General features: G+C 35.5%; 1 protein-coding gene across 1 annotated transcript in view; it reads right to left on the bottom strand.

Annotated features, from left to right (window-relative positions):
• Positions 1-574: 574 nt before the first annotated feature.
• Positions 575-16,053, bottom strand: part of Fs(2)Ket (Importin subunit beta Fs(2)Ket) — a 144,278-nt gene continuing 128,799 nt past the window's right edge. The window contains exon 17 of the transcript XR_014129045.1: positions 575-1,410. The gene's annotated coding sequence lies outside the window, so the exon portion shown is untranslated. The remainder of the gene's footprint in view (positions 1,411-16,053) is intronic.

The raw sequence follows: 16,053 nt of genomic DNA, 5'->3' as shown, positions 1-16,053 counted from the left end.
TCCCTCTGGTTATATCTGATTCAAATATTTCTCTGATCGGAAAGAGGAGCACAAATCACTGAATTTCTATCCTTTTGTTAATAAACATAGAAATATTTGAAACTCGGGCTGCTAATCAATCAATTGTTTCACATCTTAATTTAAAATGTGATAATGAAATTTTCACCTACTGGATGGGGTTCCTTTTACTGTTAGATTTAAATTTTCTGAATTATCGAGTTGCGTTCAGTAGCATGAAATTCCAATACTGACACTGACTAAATTCGTAAGTAAAAAAGTCATTCTACTTTTATTTTGTATGCTACGATTACATTCGATGAAACAACTGCCTTCTAAACAGAATTTAGCTTTTCGACACATTCTACGTTACCCAAGTATAGTCACTGAATTTGATTGTAGTTTTCATTTCGCTTTGATTTAACCTACAAAACCATCAAAAGTGGCATTATTAGAGAGACGTCGTCTTACAGATCAGAGGCGACTCGTGACGGAAGTCACACGCGTAAAAATTATTTCTCGCTTAAGACTAAAATAAAACTTTCTTATTGTACTAACTGTTCCATACAACAGTTAGTATATTAGATGACCTTTATTCCCTTAGTTTCAAAAACAAAGTTATGTCATTTCGCTCATAAGCCGCTTTTCTTGCAGACGGACAAGTAGGCTATGTGTAATCCCGTTCATATTTATTCAATGATAGGTCATACCTTACAAAACTTATCATGCATCTGTTCTTATATTACTTTCATTTTCATTTCCCTTTGCTCGCATGTGAGTGACACTCAGGCAATTCTTCTGTGCTCGTGTATTCTGTATCATGATACTTTTTGAGCTGGCGAAAAATCTCTAGCAGAATGACCTCAGAAATCCCAGGTTAGTTCAACGCAAGCACGCTACCAAGATACCCTGCTCATATTTATTATCATCATATCCGAACATACATTCCGTTTTAAGTCTGTTACCCCTTCTATGGTATCGCAGTTTCTCGAGTTTCTTGCCTTCTCATACATTTTCATAGGCAGACGAGGTGGTCGTAGTCATGTTCAACAAACTATTTCAGTTTTCGACTATCTTTTCAAATCGTGTGAACGAAACGATCGATCACCACCCTTCAATTTATTCTGTTTTCGTTTCCCATTTTTAATTGGATTTTCCTCCATTTCTATTCTGACTATTCACCACAGACTACAAGCAGTATGCACCTTTCCAACAATAAATATCACATGGAATTGGAAGGCACGATAGAACACCACTTGTCACCAAGTCGTCAGTTTCCAACTTTACGTTTTCTTTATGGATGATTAGATCTCCTAAGCGACATAATTTTCGGGTAAGGTTCACTGTACCTTTTGATTTCTTTTAGAGCTCTGTCAGGATTCTGATGTGTTTATTTGAGGGTTACAAACCAACCTGTGTGTTAAAAAAAAGAAAGAAAAACATTTAATTTTTAAATCTTAAAACAGTTTCAATTTATCATTAGAGTATATATACACACGCAACAAAATTACAAAGGTGCTAATCAAAAAATAAGATGATTTTGTCTCTAAAAATCCATTTTTCTTTTTCAACTATTCTATCAGGCCTTGTTTTCATATTGTCAAACTATACACAACACACTAAGCAAGGCTATGTGATAATATATACAAAACACCTAATCATGTAACAGTTTCAACGCAATAAGTGTCTTCATCAGACTTTGTCATCACACACCAGACTGAAAATCTGTTGAAGACACAGTTATTGTGTTGAAACTTACGTTATATATATTATCACGTAGCCTTGCTCAGTGTGTTATCGTTTAGTTTTTTTGTATAGCTTTTTTTATGTTGTTGCTAGAGCAATTTAAAGATGGCGCTTCGACTTGAGCACTATTCCAAGGAGCACATGCGTGGTGTTATTCGTTTTTATGGGCCAAGAGAACCATCTGACATTTATAGAAAATTGGTGAAGGTCTACGGGAAGTGTTGTGACAGGTGTAAGTATGGTACAATGCATTAACACGACGACATAAGTGACCGATCAATGACGTCAAACACCGACAGGAATGTAGTGACGTCGATGCGATGATTCGTTAAGACAGAAGAGTGAGGTTGCATGACATTGCAAATCTTGTATGGTTCAGTGAAGAGTGTCGTCCACGACCAACCTGACTTTAGGAAAGTGTGAGCGCGCTGGGTGCCATTGATGTAACATTTCTTTCGAAAAGGCATGGACGAATTGGTGTCACGCTGGAATACATGATTGGATCGCAATGGTTCCTATGTTGGATGTTAGTGTATATGTCAAACATGATAGTTTAAGATATTTATATCTGCACGTTTCTCTGTAACTTGAAAATTGACCTTACTTTCTGATACGCCTTTGTATGTATGTTCGCACTTCGGAACAGATTGAGAATGTTAAGTATTGTACCTTCTGTACTGGAGAAAAAAGTATAAATTTTCAAACCACAAAATAAGGAAACATTCTAGTGCTGCCAAAATGTCTTGAGCCGTGGCAAAGATGCGAATTAGTCACACCCTCGACACACCTACGCGTTGAGCCAATAAGGGTTCAGCTGTTGCTAAGCGAGAGAGCCTTAGAGAAAGGAAATGGAATGCTTTCAGCCGATAGCAACACTTGGAACGGAAGACTAGGTGTAAAGTCAATATGATATATCTATAAATAATCATAATAAGGCACTCAAAGAATTTCAACAATAATACGTAATTCATAGAATATTGGATTACGGTCTATAAATTTAATGAATAGAAAAATAAAAGTCGTTCGAAGTTGTATTCACGCCAAAATGTTTCATGTCGGGTTACACGCCAAAGGAAAAAACTCAGCTAAACCAAGCCAAGCCATAGGGGCTTTTTTTTGATTATTTCTGAAAAGTTTATATTTTGTAGTACAGTAAACATGATTTAAAAAATTTGATAGCCCACTTTATTTTAAAATTTCAACAGTAGCATTGTTCAACAACGAAAATAAAAATGATAAGTTAATTGTACTTTTCATTTTGCACATACTGGTAACCAATCAAATTTACGAAAATTATCTACCTTAGAATTGCAACGCTTCTTAACGTTGATCTTAGATGAAACAAGTTTAAAATAACTGCTGATAGCAACACGTGACACAGGTCACAAAAAATAATAATAATAATAATTAAAATACTGATATAGTGACATCGTACACCCCAAGAAACACCTTACTTGAAACAAAAATATCGCCTGTGTGAAACAATGGCTGTCAGCGTTCGGCAATAGTTGAAATAATTCTACGTTGAGAAACCTATACCCTCAAATGCATTTCTTGTTCTATGAAAAATGTTTCTACATTTGTATGCATTGTAAAAACTTTTCACTGGAGGTGAAACCAATGAAAAGTTATTCTTAGGCCAGTCAATGAAGGGTCGAATAAGGGAAAAAAATGGTAGAAAGCTGGAACAAATTTTATTTTCTTTATTTAAGTGTCCGTAACAACATACTAATTTTGCACCACTCTACCATCCCTGATTTGGCCGCCATCTTGGAAAATGGCGCCAAAAATTAGTTTTTTTGTAAATATCTCGCATGGAAAGCATTTTAGAGGAAAACACGTTATTACAAAAAATAATCTACATAAAATTCTCTACAAGAAATGATCTCTTAATTTTTTTTCTCTAGGATGCACCGTTTAGATGTTATAGGCGTGGCAAATTACGCATTTTTCTTTCAGCGTCGTTTTGTAGCAGAACCCTAACGAAAATTTTTTTATACTATTTTGTTTTAGTGATTTTTTTTATATATAAAATATAAATTAGTATATTTTTCATTCATTGCAGGTGTATCGAAGGATAAGTAATCAGGTCTATTAGATCATCTATGTTCAAGATGTCAGCTGAAAAAGGTTTTATCTGTGACAGATTTCTCGGTGATGGTGCCACATGTGTAGTAAAAGAAAAGGGAATGAAAACATCAGTAGACTGCAGTATTAAAGGGAATATGGAAACAAATGTCAACTTAAGGGACTGAGAAGTGTTACACTTTATGAAAAATGTACAAAAGTTTTCACAAAAAGTAACAAAGCGTTGCTATCACAACGTAGTTAATCACCTACGCCGATAACCCTTGTCAGAAGTACTAAGATTTAATTTTCAAAAAGCCTGTCTGTTTTGTAGACAACGTACATCAGATTAATTTTTAAAGAGACAGAGTAAAAAACTTGTGAGTGAGCGTGAGTGTACATCGCGTCGAAACCATTCAAGTTAAAAATTATATTATGGAAGCAGCTGACAGAAGAAATGATGACTGGGCAAAGAAGTTAGTATTAGGATTGGCAATGTTCATGATTTAATTGCTGCTGAAGCCAGATACCATTCCTCATGCATGAAAAAGTTCTACAAGACTTCTGGAATGAAACGTGATCGTCCGAAAGATATTGTTGCTTTAGATGCCATAGCTTATGTTTTCAACTACCTTGAAGCTAACAAGGAAGGATGTCAATTTTCATTCTGTGAAATTTTTCAAGATTATAATGATGCATTGCCTACTGAAAAAGCAATAAGAACTCAACTGAAAGAAAATTACTCTGAAGATACTATTATATCAACAAACAAAGAACGCAGGGTGCAGAACCGAAACTTGAAAGAGAGCTAGCTCAGCATATGATGCATACCAAAGGTGGCCATTTTCCACTGGGCTCGCTCTCACCAGTCTCAACTGGACTCGCGATCACTTCTCCCAACTGGGCTCGCGCTCATCTCTCTCAACTGAGCTCGCACTCATGTCTCTCGACTGGGCTCGCACTCATGTCTCTCGACTGGGCTCGCACTCACTCGCGCTCGCGATCACTTCTCCCAACTGGGCTCGCACTCACTCTTGCTCGCGCTCACTTCTGTCCATTGGGTTAGCACTCACCCGGGCTCGCGCTCACTTCTCTCCAATAGGCTTGCGCTCACCCGGGCTCACGCTCACTTGCCTCAATTGGGCTCGCGGGTATATGATGGATATAAAGAGGTATTAAAATCTAGACTTTGACTAGCAGTAGGCCTAATTCAGTAGAAAATAGAGCTATTAATGCTATATATCAGTTGTCAGATATAAAAATAAAATAATAAAGATGTTGCAGGGTTTATGTATTAAACGTGGGCGGACTTTGAGGAACTTGAAATAAAATGCTCCAGATATTTAAATCTGGGCTTTGACTACTAGTAGGCCTAGTTCCTCAATAGAAAATAGGCTATATGACTAACGTCATATAGGAGTTATCAAACATCAGAATAAAATATTAAGAGTGTGTAGACTTCAAGTCTTAAGGCTGTCATCACACTTGCAGACCAATACTCATTAAATGAATCCCTTTCTTATTTAGTACGATCAAAACAACTTATGAACAAAAAAAAGCTTAGTGTTAGTAAATACGAAAGAAACTTGTTTGAAATGAAATGAAATCTTTGAGTTTTACGTCCCACGGTTATGCCGATTAGGCTAAAGGAGACGGTGATAATGAGAGATGAGTGAAATGGTGGAATGAAGAAAGTGGGAGGAAACGGGAGAACCCCGAGAAAACCCACGAGCACGGTGTTTGTCCACCACAAAGTTCACTTGGCGGGGGCTGGGATCGAACCCGGGACCCCAAGCACCAGAGGTGAACGAGAAACTTGTTTGAGTGTTTGTCTGCAAGTACGACGGCAGCATTAAGAAGCAAAGCCTATCTGAGTATGATGATTTCGTAAAATTAAAAAAAAAAAAAAAAAAAAAAAATCACCAGTCCTATTAGGAAGAAAATTCTATTATGAAAATACTCATGCCTTATCATGAAATTATTTTAATGCAGTTGATGAATTGTCAGGCTTATAAGAAAAATTTGGTTCGAAAATTTCCAGGGCCAAAATTGGGCTTACTGTCGCCCATGCTTCACACATTAAACTTGCAACATCCCTATTTTATTCTGATATCTGATAACTGCTATACGACATTAGTAGCTCTACTTTCTACCGAGTTATTTGACCTATTTGTAATTGTAGTCAAAAGCTAGATTTTAATATCCAGGGCATTTTATTACAAGTTCCTCAAGGTCTTCCCACGTTTAATACAACGCAACTCCGCAACGTCCTTATTATTATTATTATTATTATTTTTTTTTTTTTATACCTGATAGATAAGTCATATAAGATAGTAGCTCCATTTTCTGCTTAGGAAGTAACTAACACCTGAATTTCAATATTCGGTGAATTTTATTACAAGTCCTTCAAGGAAGCTTATGTTTGCTATCGGTGAGCTTTTGCCCATCACTGTAATATGAGACTGTCGGTGAGCTTATGTCCAACACCCACATTACGCATAGATATCTCTTGTTTTTAACTAACACAAAGATTCTTAGGTTTTAATTTTTTATTTATTTATATTTTTGTGAGAAGACAGCTTTAGAAGTAAAATTAGAAGTAGAAATTTAGGGAGACATTACAGGTATTCAACATTCGTGAAATTACAGAACTTATAATAACAAGAGCTAAACGTTTCCCGAAAATCTGCTAAACGTTTGGTAAAGGAAGTAACAGGATCTGATTTCAGTGACTTAAGTGTTTGTTAAAACCATTTTATAATAAAACAGCTATCTCTGCGGAAGCTAAAAGCAAACCAAAAGGTAAAAGGGAACTTTCTCCGATCCCTTTATATCGGTTTGAATGTAACACAACGAAATGATAGTACTTCAGAGGGTATTGCAATGTCAATGGTCTCATAGGCTCCAGTAATACTTGCAGGAGTTCTGACCTATCCTACAGTGATGTGCTAATCAAAGCACTAAAAATTAGAGATTTTTGAGAAATGTTGGTAGTGTATACCTCCAGAGCAATAACTTTTATATAGAGAGAAAAGGAAAAGTAGAAAAATATTTTCTAAATTTTTTAAAATGTACTTTTAATCGGAGGGGGCTTGTAAGAGAAGTAACACCGATAAAAATTAAAAGACTTTTTGTTGCTTCAAACTAAAAGAAGAAAACTTCCCTACTATATTAATTGTTGTATACAACAATCAGGGCCGGACTTCAGCGGATTGGACCGACTGTTCCCAGTTGGGTCCCGCGCTAGAATGTAATCTACTATTCAGTGCCGTCTTAGCAGCATAATGTTCCCCTGTGGAAACCAGTGTGGCTCCTATGACTAAATTCTGCAAGTAATACATGCAATTAATACATTCTGCTCGCGGATCCCTCTGCCAAGTGATCATCAGACTGTTAGATGGCTCTGTTACTCTTGGCTTGTGAAATACAATAACATATTGTAATACATGTACATCCATGAACATAAACAAGGGAGCGTATAGCCTGTTGGCCTCTATCTAGAATTTGAGGGAGTGAATAGTTTGTATTAACAAACAAGCAATATTTTCTAAAGTTAATTCTGGAGTAGTTTCTTTATTTCTTTACGTTTCCAACTTCCGATGAAAAAATAGGCCTATTAACACTCGGTTAGTTGCATGAGGTTCTGATTGATACAGCTGAACATTTTTCTACGCACATTTTTGAATGCGATGTCGCTCGCGGCGCCCGTTCCGTGTATTCCTCAAGCTCCACTCTACAAACCTATGAACAGAAGAGTTCACGGTGACATTCGCATATGGCGCTGTAGTTACGGCTGTGTATCAGATAGAACGGTTACGACTAATCGTGTTATAAGAGAGGTATTTTATGTTTCAGTTAGCTCAATTTTTCTTCATTTATTCAAGTTTTAAGCTCACAGTTGCTACTGTATATTATGGCAGAACGTGAACGTGTATTTAAGCTCAGTGATTCAATTGATGTTCAAGACATTCGGAAAATATTGTTTGATGATGATGAGTCAATTCATCCAGCTGAAATCGAAGATTTTAGTGACGTTGCCGACACTGATGCAGAAGAATGTACGCCAGAAATACGTGAAACAGATTCTGAAACAGAACAGAGTGGCACTGAAGAAGAAAGTGAACCAAATGAAGAACGTGACCCAAATGAGAAATTAGTGTACCTTGGTAGAGATAAAACTACAAAGTGGCAAATTGTTCCGCGTCAAATGAATAGACGAGTGCCTCCCCAAAATATAGTTGTAAAGCTTCCCGGTGTGATTGGTGTTGCTAAAGAAAGTAAGACTACATTACAGTGCTGGCAAAAATTTTTCACTGAAAAAATGCTTGAAGACATCGTTCGATATACTAATCAGTACATAAATATTGTGCGGGGTAGTTTCAAAAGGGAACGTGATGCAGGTGATACCAATTTGTGTGAAGTAAAGGGGTTCATTGGTCTTCTTTATTTCGCCGGAACTTTGCACGCAAATAGACTGACACTGGACGATTTATGGGGAACTGATGGGGATGGTGTGGAAATATTTAGACAGGTTATGAGTCTCCGAAGATTTAGATTTCTGATCAGATGCCTCAGGTTTGATGACCGTACACGAGACGAAAGAAAACAGGTGGAAAATATTGCTGCTATTCGGGAACTGATAACATGTTTTGTTGAAAACTGCCAAAAGAACTAGTCTTTGTCCACTAATGTTACTATAGATGAAAAGCTGGATGCTTTTCGTGGCCGTTGCTGCTTCAAACAGTACATCCCTGCAAAGCCTGCTAAGTACGGAATTAAGATCTATGCATTGGTTGATGCAAAATTATATTATACTTACAACATGGAAATTTATGCAGGAAAAATGCCTGACGGACCTTATTCCATTAGTAACAAGCCGGCTGATGTTGTCAAGAGATTAGTGCAGCCCATAGTTGGAACAGGACGAAATATAACTGCGGACAATTGGTTTACCGATTTGAACCTAATTGCTGACTTGAAAGTACGGAAATTATCGTATGTGGGAACCATAAAGAAAAATAAAAGACAGTTGCCACTGGAACTTTTGAATCTAAAGTATAGGCCTGAAAAGTCAAGCATGTTTGCATTTTCGAATGATGTTACTCTCGTTTCCTATGACCGAAGGAAAACCGAAATGTTTTAATAGTATCAGGCCAGCATTTTGATGATCGTATAGACGAAACAAGTGGAAGTGCCGCAAAGCCAGAAATGATTACCTTTTATAATCAGACGAAATCAGGTGTTGAAATTTTGGACAAAATGTGTGCCTCGTTCAATGTAGCCAGAAATACACAGCCCTGGCCGTGTGTTGTATTTTTCTCGATGCTGAATATAGCTGGTATAAATTCACAAATAATCTTTCTCGGTAATGGTCAGGCTAAAATTACTAGGAGGCGTTTCTTGAAACAACTAAGTCATGAGCTTGTTCATGAGCAACTCTGCAAGAGAAGTCTTTCTAAGTCAAGGGATTCCTTCTGCTTTGCAAGCGAGTCTGGAAAAGTATCGACCAGCAAATGTAGCAGATGAAGAATCGGTTGGTGAAGGAACTGAACGTTCAGAAAAGCGACGGAGCTGCGATTTATGTAGGAAGAACAAAAAACGAAGATTGACCAGAACTAAATGCAAGAAATGCAGCCGACCAATTTGTCTCCAGCATATAGAACCCGTGTGCACCGATTGCTTTCCTCGATTAGAAACAATACCAGTTGAATCGAATGACGAGTAAATGAGTTATGATTGTTTATATTTCTATGTTTTTTGAATTCGAACTAACATAATATCAGGGGTATAATGACTTAATATAAGTTCATTTTTTCTATATATTCTCCTATACTTATTTTGTTTAGAGACACTACAACATTCCTAAGGAGTGTTTGTGCTTAGCAATATCATTCACGGAGGATTGAGTTGTTATAATAATCTTGCTTTAGTTGTCTAGTGCTTTAGATTTTGAATAAATAAAAGCAATATGTAATATGTTTTTGTTTTAGATACAAAAGCATATAAAGAAGAAAGCTTCCAGAAGTTTGTGTATCAATCTGATACCTTGCAAGTTATTCCGTGACTATATTTTTTCTTGAGCTACTGTGATTTCATAATGTTTTCAAAATTTATTTTTTTCCTCAAATTAGAACATTTAAAACACAATGCGACGTAATTAATCACCGTAGCATAAGTCAGTGCTTTCATGTTCTTTTTAAAAAAGATAATAAGAAATGACTAGTAGTATTAAATCAAATGGAAAAGCGAATGTATCAATCTGATACATTGCGACAAAAACCTTGGATCTAAATGTTGCGACTAACCGAGGGTTAAGTGATATGACACCTCAATGAATACCAAAATGATATAGTGTTAATGCGATTTCTTTACTTGTTTTTCTGGAATCGGGAGTCCCACAATAGTGTTCCCATTCGGGCCTGCATCTTCTAAGTCCATTAGATTACTTTTTCCCCTTACTTTGAAGCAAGAAAATTTTAATTTTTTTAACTTTGTGACTTCCCTCAGGAGCAACCACTACTTTTAATTATGTATTTGAAAGGATATTGTCCTGCTAAAATACATTAAATATGAATATTTCTTAATTTAGGCCAAGTTTAAGAGTATTAAAACTGAAAATTTGAAAGTATGCGTTGATTATAGCCTGTATTTTGTTAAAACAACACCAAAGAAAATTAGAAGTTAATGAAAGCTCAATAAAGATGTTTATGAATGAAATTTACGTCATAACATCATTTTGAGTCAAGAAGTTGTGTGTAATACTTTCGAAAATGGTAAGCATATTGTGGTTCTGTTTTCAATTCATCTGTACATTTCCTTATGTATATTAAAAGCCGTTTCTTTAATGGCGTAACATAACGGAAAAATAGAACTTATATAAAATAAGGTAATATTAAGAACTGCGTTAAAAGAGGAAATGTAATTATGTCAATTTAGGAAGCTATCGTGAAATTTAGAATGTTTTGTCTTTGTTTGTTTGGAGCTTAATATTCTTTTTCCTCAGTGAGGTTATATGAGATCTCGCTCGCCTGGAAGATGAGAATACTTACCACTTATTCACAGTGAATCAATATGAATAAGTGCCTGGCAACCCTTAGATATTTCGTCAGGTATGTGCTAATCTTCACGGTAATAAGATTTGGTAAATCCGCAATGAAAATATTTATTTATTTATTTATCAACACAACAGGCATTACTGCCCAATTACAGTGTCTACATATGAATTTAAATACATAATGTTACAGTATAACACAAAACTTGAAAATTAAATCTTTGAGTTTTACGTCCCACGGTTTTGCCGGTTAGGCTAAAGGAGACGGTGATGATGAGTGATGAATGAAATGGTGGAATGAAGAAAGTGGGAGGAAACGGGAGAACTCCGAGAAAACCCACGCACACGGTGTTTGTCCACCACAAAGTTCACTAGGCGGGGGCTGGGATCGAACTCAGGACCCCAAGCACCAGAGGTGAACGAACACAAAACTTGAATATATATATATATAATGAACCTGATGCTTGAACACAATACTAAATTAAAATAATACATTTTACCCTTATTTTTTTTCTTTTACAAAACACTCAATACTAGTTTTTTGAATGATTTTTCTGAACAATGAAATATATCTACATCTTCGTAATCTTTAATGATTTTATTGTATGTAGCACAAATTCTCCATGTAGGTGACATATACAGTGCATTTGTACGTGCCTTTCTGCAGTAGAATAGGCCACTATTTCCCTTGCATGTTTTGATGGATGGAACTTGTATCATTATTTTTGTACTTATGTCTATACAGTCTATTTTGTTATGCAAAAGTCTGTGTAAGAAAAGGAGATCGTTCAACGTCCGTCTTTGTTCAAGTGTCTGAAGTGTAAAGTTATCAAGTAAATTATCATACGGTTCATATTTTGGGTAAAGTCCTGTCCTCTTGTACGTGAGAAAACGTAGGAATTTGCTTTGTATCTGCTCCACTTTTTGGCTACGTGTTTTCACAGAAGTGTTCCAAATAAGTGAAGCATATTCAATGTTTGATCTTACGTAAGAAAAATAAAACAATTTTAAAGTGTTGCCATTTATAAATTCTTTGGTCGTTTTGATAAGAAACCCAAGATTTCTATATGCATCTTTGGTAATATTTGCCACATGATGCTCAAAGGTTAATTTTTTATCAAATATCACACCTAAATCTTTAATTGTATCTAATTTTTCTAAATTTATTCCATTTATCGAATAAGTAAAGTCATACATTTTTTCACGTCTACTGTATGTCATGGTTTTGCACTTATTAATATTTACTTCAAGTCTATTGGTAGTACACCAGTTTAGTATATTAGTCAGGTCCTGTTGCAGAAGTAGACAGTCATCTATAGATTTCACATTTGCAAATATTTTTAAATCATCTGCAAAGAGTAATTTGTGCGAGTTATGGATATAAAATGGCAGATCATTAATAAATAATAAAAACAAAAGAGGTCCAAGATTAGATCCTTGGGGGACTCCGGAATTTACACGAAAGCTTTCAGTTTTATATTCTTTATATAGAACGGATTGTCTACGTTCACTCAAGTACGAATTGAAAAAAGTTATCATAGGGGAACTAAAATTGAAAGTGGCAAGTTTCTGAATTAGTATGTCATTATCCACAGTATCAAATGTTTTATGAAAATCCGTATTTATTACATCTACCTGTTTATTATTATCTAAGGATGAAGTTATGAAATCTGAAATGATGGTGAGATTAGTTATCGTGGATCTTTTCTGTAGGAAGCCATGCTGATATATTGAGATTGAAGATTTAACATGATGCATGACCTGATCATAAATGACACTTTCAAATACCTTTGCAATTGTTGGTAATATAGCTACTGGACGATAGTTTTCTATGCTATTTTTATTACCGGGTTTTGGGACTGGGCATATTATTGACTCTTTCCATACGTCCGGAAAAACATTTGTTCTTAGTGAGAGGTTAAATAAGGTATATAGCGGATATTTCAAAATATTACTACAACCCTTCACAATATAAGATGGTATATTATCAGACCAATTGTCTTATTCGGTTTCAGTGTCTTTATTGCATTCTCAATATCTCTTGAACTAATCTCCGTGATATGAAATAAGTTCTGATATTCCCCATGTAGGTATTTTTTCTCATGTGAGTCAATACTATTTTTAGTTGAAGAGGATGATTTATTGTAAATGGACTGAAAGTGTTAAGCAAAAGCTTCCGCAATTTCATCATTTTTAGTCAGACTCCGTCCGTCATAGGTCATAGACTCAGACGAAAGATGTCGGGATTTACTTTTAATGTACGTCCAGAAGTGTTGTGGGTCTTCGGTTATATTATTTTCAGCATTAAAGATAAAATCATTATGTGCTATTGCTATTTCACGCTTCACTTCTCTACGTAGTCTGCAGTACTCGTTATAATGATATTGGTGATTAGTCGTTCCCCTCCTCTTAAGCCATTTTATGCGATGTTGCCATTTAAGTTTTATTTTTTGTATTATACTGTTACTAAACCAGCAAGGGTACCTTTTTTGCGTTGGCCTTTTCATGGGAATGCACTTCTCAAATATGTCATAAATTACTTTATAGAATTCTTCTACTGCTTTATTTGGATCCGTATATTCGCTTAGATATTGCCAATCTATTCTCGCTAACTCATTATAGAGATTATCATAATTTCCTTTCTTAAAATTGAAACCAAATGTTTCTTTTGTTTTTTATTCTAGATGATTTAACATGCGGAACGCTTATACAAATAGATGAGTGGTAATTATCTTCTTTAATTAATGGGTGTGGTTGTCTTATTACTGTTACATTGGAAAGATTATTTATTACTAAATCTAATGTTCTCCCTAAGCTATTTGTAACATTATTGAGTGATTCCATGTCATGATATAACATAAAATGATAGAGACTTTGGGATTTATTCGTTGACTGTAGAAAATCAAAGTTCGTTCCAGTTATTTCAGGCAAATTCATATCACCTACAAGGAGAATAGTGCTACCTATCGTACAATTACTTTCGATAAAATGAAAAAAATATTCGTATAATGATAGATGTGAGTTTGGTTCAAAATACACAACACAGATATAAAGCGGTTTGTAATTAACCATAGTTTTCACTAGAATGCCTTCTGGGTTCTGGTCAGTAACAGCCACTTGACTCACTTCCAGGTTCTGTACTGCCAGCAACACCCCACCCCCCCTTGCTTTACCACTTGTATTATAGTCCTTATCTTTACGATACACTAGGTATCTGTTATCGAAATACTCTGAATCAAAATAATCACAAGACAACCAGGTCTCTGTTGTTGCTACGATATCATAATTGTTCAATAAAATGTTGCTGGCAAACTCACATGCTTTGTTCCTAAGTGATCTCGCATTCATATAATACATTAGAAAATTATCATTTTTTTGCGTTATCTACAACACACTTGCTGTCATTATTACATAACACATCACTGCGCTCACTTTGAGAAGTTACCTTGTTGAAGGTCATTCTCCCTTGTTTGTCAAGGGATGCTTCTTCCTCCAGGGCGTGGTTGACCTCTGCCCCTTCGAGCTGCATTCATTGTTTGTCTCAAAGCTGGAAACTCTTCATCACTCACCCCCACAGGCTATGCAGGTGACCACACACTACAAGAAGCACCTGCAACTGCTGAATTTTTTGAAGCGTCTCCATTGTTCACACTCACTGAACACACACCAACTGTATTACTTAGATTTTTGTCATCTGTATTTCGTAGGCCCTCGATAGTATAAGATTTCCCATCAATATACAACTTATCGAATTGCATTCGCACCCTTTGTCCGCGTGCCTTGGCTTGAACCCGGTATTCATTGAGTTCTCTTCTAATGGCTCTAATACTATAGGAAAAATCCTGACTTATACGCACATGTGTCCCCTTGGCACGATATGCATTTTTCAGTATGGCCTCTTTCCTTTTGTAGTATGCAAATTTAATAATGATCGGTCTATTTTTGCCCTTGCCCATTCTGTGAGCTCAGTCTATATCAAGCGGGTTCAGTTCAATTTGGAGTCTGTTTTTAATAAAAGTCAAACATCATCAAAATCGAGTTATAACCAGGGGTAAAAATTGATCTGAAAAGGTTGGGGAACGCATGACGTCATGTCATCCCTTGTGCCTATCTTTGTCCACTATATTTTTTAGAAAGTGGAGGGACGCCATAGATATTTTTGGAAGTGGGAGATGTTTTCCTTCACTTTTAACTCTGGTTGCAACAAACGACACGCCATCGTTTCAGGGTACGGTAGCTTTCGAAAAAAGACTTTAATGAAAGGAGGTGTGTGTGTGTGTGTGTGTTATTTTTATTTTTTATTTTTATTTTTTCTTTTGATGAATTATCTTTCTTTTTTTAATAGCCCATTGACTTATATGAGGAAGGTTTTTTTTTTTTTTTTTTTTTTTTTTTTTTTTTTTTTTTTTTTTTTTTAATAGACGAGATTTTACTCATTCAATTTTACTAATTTCTTCTTCTGGCCTATTTAAGGATTCCTTGCTTTAAAAATATTCAATGTAATACTGTTTTAGTTTTTATTTATATATATTAAAATTACATAATACAGTGGTTAAATTTCGCATAGAATACATTTAAAGATCTCAAGAAGAAGTAGTCAGTAAAATTAACAGGATAAAATTCTTTGTTTCCTCATATAAATTAATGGGCTGAATAACCATTATGATGCAAGTTATCAACATTCTTAAGAGCTACTCTTGTTTATTGGGATTTAAAGAAGCTATAATTAAATAATACATAATTATTTCGCTCGACTTTTCTATGAACGCACAGCTTCATTAGTTGTTAGTAAATAAATTTCCTACTTCGCAAGGTCAAGTAGTTTCCTTATTCTATGATCTCGCACACACACACACACACACACACAAAGCTTGGGTCATGTAAGTTGTTACTAAAACAACAAAAACAAATACCTGCCTCAAATACCATCCTCTCATAATAGCCATGAAAACGTCGGTTCTCTATCGAAATGTGTTTGAAGTCCTCTGGACAATAAAATGACAGCTCAGACCTCAAGAATGTGATTTTTCATTTTGTAAAGTTGTTTAATTCTTCCTTTACAATTCTGCACATGGAATGAATTTCCTATTTTTTTGACTCTAAAGCAAATTAGTCCACGTGAGTGTGAAGTGAGCGCGGGCTCGCGCTCATCTCTCTGGACTGGGCTCGCACTCACTTGCGCTCGCGATCAC

The sequence above is a fragment of the Thermobia domestica genome, chromosome 2 (genome assembly GCF_964235325.1).
Source record: "Thermobia domestica chromosome 2, izTheDome1.hap1.1, whole genome shotgun sequence".
NCBI classification, from domain to species: Eukaryota; Metazoa; Arthropoda; class Insecta; order Zygentoma; family Lepismatidae; genus Thermobia; species Thermobia domestica.
The sequence above is the reverse complement of the archived record's forward strand: the minus strand, read 5'-3'. Positions and strand labels throughout refer to the sequence as shown.